Raw genomic sequence first — 4490 nt, 5'->3', positions numbered from 1 at the left:
TGGTTGGCGAGACGGAAGTGGCTGATTTTGTAATTCAGAGCAGAGAGAGGGAAAACGAAGGAGGAGAAAGTTCGCCAGGCCTTACAGCCAGCGTCCCGCACTGGTTGGTTATAGAAAGGAAGGACGTGCTGCCTGCGCTCAGTTCAGGCTGCTGTTTTTCTAGGAAATTGAGACGCTGGTGAAACCAGGTCAGAGGGATGTGAGGTTAAGAAAAACGTTAGCACAGGAGGTGCAAAATTCACGCGCAAACCGGCTCTGTTGGATTAAACAGAAAAAGGCGTGAAGAAACTCGCAGGACCTCTGGGGGGAGGGCCAGGGAACTGGTCTTCGAGGCTTCCAGTCTGGAAGTGTCCTCTCTGTGGGGGCTGCTCCAGTGGACCGTCCACCCCTCAGGGCACAGACACCGCGCTCACCTCACACCGTTGGTGCTGGCCACTGGGTGCTGGAAACCCCACAACAGTGCCTGAAACCTTTGCCCGCAAATGGATTCTGTGCCGCCCCAACCCTCATGTCCTCTCTCCCGGAGTCCAAGTCTGCCGTGAGGTGTCTGACTGGCTAAGCCTGCGGTACATGCCTTGTTGCAAGGGGGCTGGGAAAGCCAGTGTCAGCCATTGACCCTGGGGAGGCTAAACCCATAATGTGGGAAATTTCCCAGTCACAGGATGGGATTCAAAAGGACAGCCATCAAGTATGTCTACATCCCCCAGCAGCATGTCTGTAGCACACGCGTGTGTGCACGTGCACGTGTATGGAATTGGAATATGATATATCTTAAGGTCTCCTTTCCAGGGTGTTTTCATCCTTGAAAATCCAAAGAACCATCCGTCAAGCCTCCACCAGCAGCAGGAACCCAGCCTCCTCATGTGGGTGTCACTCAGCATCTCTGAGCTCAGGCTGCAGATCCACATACCATCTGGTCCCCACTTCTCCTTATGGCTCTTTCTCCTCCACCCTCTGAAATGAAGAGCTGACACACTCCTCAGACATGCCAGGTCCCTGGGGAAGACGCTTTCTCCTAACTCCACAGAGCACTTGGGCTCTGATTTGTCACAGCCCCTCCCCTTGGGACTCAGCTCTGGTTTTCCCTCTGCAGAAACAAAGGCCCATTAAAGCAGCCTCAGAGATGAATTCAGCTACCAAACCTAGATGCAAAAACAGAAGTTTTTTTTTTTTTTTTTTTTTTAAAGCATTGTGTCTTATTGCAGATGGAACCCTGTTTGTGGGGAGAGAGTTGAGAAAATTCTCTAATGGATTTCTCCGTTGGAAAAGCCCAGAAAGCAGATTAAGGGCAATGCCCCGGATCAGTCCCTGCCCCATACTCCAGATAACCGTGCCCGTCAGGAACCCCACAGGCCCGGAGGAGGGGAGGTAACACACTGGGTGGGGACTGATTCTCTTCTTCCTTGGCTTCCCCACGTCTACCCTTCCTCTCCTCGTGATGTCTGTGCACTGCCCCCACCACCCACCCCAATTCATTTCTGCACGAGACTCAGTGCTTGTCTGTTGAATGACTGACCAGCTCCTCTGTGCATCCTGCTTGGGTCTCCAGGAGAGTCAGCTACTAGCCCCACCCACATCCATGACATTTCATCCAAGACCCCTTTGCAGTATTTACTCGGTGATCCCATATTCATCTCTGTTTTGTGAGTTTCCCTTTAGGACGGGGACAATATATCATTCTCTGTGGTGTCCTCGACAACTGGCAGAGTGCCTGTCAGTGCTTTTGAATGGAAAGAAGGCAAGACGGATGGGTAAGATGGAGACCTGAGCTTTCAGGGGCAATGGTGATTGTAGCCAAATGCCACAAGGGGGCAGCGTAGAGCAGCTTTTCGAGGCCTCCGCAGACTCTTGCCGCCAGACCCTGGGTCTGCCTCATTGGGCCTCACCAGCCATGGGAGCACGCCCCTCACCCTTTGCCCCACTGAGCGCTTCTGCTGCCTCATCTGCAGAATGGGAGACTGTACCACCTGCCCTGGCTAGCTGTCCTCAGGAAGAGAGAAGAGCACGGATGTGAAAAGCTTTTGTAATTTGGAGGTCTTTGCTGGTGTAAATCCTGGCATCCTTGTTATTGCCATGGTGTGGGCTTGTGCTCCTGGACTGAGTTCTCCTGGAGGCCTAGAGCAGAAGTTCCTGGACTTTGGGACCTCACAGGTTAGGATATTTTTTCTCTTATAAATCACAATTAGTCCCTTATAAATTACACACAGAAAAATGGGTTTTTTTACATAGGGTTGTTTCTTTTTTTACTCTGTCCAAAAAGAAAAAGTTTAACCAAAACTTCTGCAGAACATAATCTTACAATAATAGTGGATGTATTTAGCCTCGTGAAAAACTATGTGGTCTATATTTTTCTTGTTTCACTTCAGACCAGTGGAAAGCGAAGCAAGGACAGGCTTCTGGGAGTCCCTGCTGGAGAGCGTGTATGGTTGGGTGTGTCTCACACTTTACAGCTAAGCCCTGGGCAACTGAGAGGTGTGCTGAATACACCACGAGGCAGCCGTGTGCACTGGGGGAGCTGAAGGACAGAACAGGATAATAATGTTCCAGGAAATTTTTTAAATGCTTATTACAAAATAGTGGGTGCACCCTGATCCCCAATTTGTAAAGTAATCGTTACGTCTACAGACAGCCTCAGATGCACAGAGAGAAAACACTCACTACACAACAAAATCCCACAGGGTTATCTCTGCCTGGAAGAATGATGGTGACATTTATCTTCTCTGAGTTATTTCTTGTATTTTCCAAACCTTCCTGTTTTATAATAAGAAACATAGAACGAATAAAGAAGTAAAAAAAAGAAACAGTGATGCAAGAGGAATCTTGCAATATACTGTGTAAGACCTTGGCCGATGGTCTTCCTGGGACACGCAGAGTTCCAGTGAATCTGCATCTCGGATTGCAGAAGGCTCCTTTGGGCTTGTACTGGTGTCACCACCCCCACAACTCTTCATATTTCCAGGGCTGGGCCTGGTGCCTAGCAGGCGGTAAGTGCTCCATCAGTGCCTGCCGAGTTGACTGCTTACCTTACTAGGCTGGCCAGTCTGGCTCCTTCCTGGTTAGGAAAGGGTCCCACCCTCTTTGTCTGCCTCAGGAGACCAAATGTAGTCACACCAGGACTCCACTAACAGCAGTCAGGCCTGTCCGTCAGCTCTTCTTTGTACATCTCCATCCTCACAGTTGCTCCAAGGCCGACCCCCCGCACCCCTATCTCCTCAGGCAAGATTCCCTCAACAGTCAGCTTGAGGACATTCCCCAGGCAAATGGTTAGTTTGGTGGGACACATTCTTGCTCAGTTAGCGACCCCGATGTGACACGTATGGGGCTGGGTTTGAAGGCTGGAGCAGAAATCACCACCAAGTGGCAGGAAGAGCCAGTGAGCAGGGCCCTTGCTGCACAAACCCACAAACCACGAGGTGGTTCCCTGCTGGACGCCCATCTGAGGGGCACCTGCAGGGGCTGGAATGCAGCCAGGCTCTTCTCCCCAAACTCAGAGCCTCGGCTGCCTCCACCTTGCCTTTTCCTAAGTGTCTGCTCAGAGCGGGCCCCTTTTACTAATGTGTATAAAGCATGGCATGTGCTGGCTGTGGCCAGGCCACTGGATTTTATTTAAACATGCCTGCCCTGCGTCCCTAGTGTGTGAATACTTCATAGCCAGTGCTGATCGCCACTTGGGCTTAGCTTTTCCTTCCTTCCTTCCTTTCTTCCTTTCTCCCTCCCTCCCTCCCTTCCTTCCTTCCTTTTTTTTTCAGGCTTAGCTTTTTCATTTTTCACTGTCTACTTAAATTTCTCTCTTTTGGCTGATGGGTGTGACATGAACAGCAGGGGGATTACAGGCCTGAGGGACCCACGAGCCCTTGCAGTTTCCCGGGAATGGCCTGGTTCTCAGGCCTCCCACTTTGCACTGTCAGAAGGCCATTCAGTGCCTTGTCTGCTGGGGAACTCTGCTTGGGCCTCCTTGAAGAAGGAGTTCGAGGTGGTCCTCCCTGCACCCCACTGGCCTGGTTGAGGTGGTTGCCCAGCTGTGAACACTCAGGGCAATTGGGCCTGGCGTCTGGTCCTGCCTTGATAAGGTGGGAGGAGCAGAGGCAGGAGGGAGACTTAAAATCTTCACGCAGGGGTGAGAGCCCTTTGCTGTCTGTTCCAGAATAGATCCTCTTTTTGCAAGGAGATGCTCTGATCTCTGCAAGGCCTTATGTGTCAAACTATAGATAGATAGGTAAATCAGTGACCTGTCGATCACTCACAGAGCGGTTTGGAGAGGAAACAGCGGGCCGGTAAGCATTTTCATACCAACTTATAAAGTTTTTCCAGAGGAGAATTAGGTAAACCACACCCAGAAAAGGTCCACTCCTCCCGTCTGGTTAAAAATATAAAATAAGCAGGCGTAGAAGTCAACCCTCAATGCAGCTTTCCCTTGAGCTCAGAAACCAGACCGTCCATATGTATGCCTGGTGGATCCTCGGCCCTATTTCTACCGCTTTATCTAAGAG

Source organism: Camelus ferus, chromosome 11 (assembly GCF_009834535.1).
Source record: "Camelus ferus isolate YT-003-E chromosome 11, BCGSAC_Cfer_1.0, whole genome shotgun sequence".
Taxonomy (NCBI): Eukaryota; Metazoa; Chordata; class Mammalia; order Artiodactyla; family Camelidae; genus Camelus; species Camelus ferus.
This window is presented reverse-complemented; position numbering follows the sequence as displayed.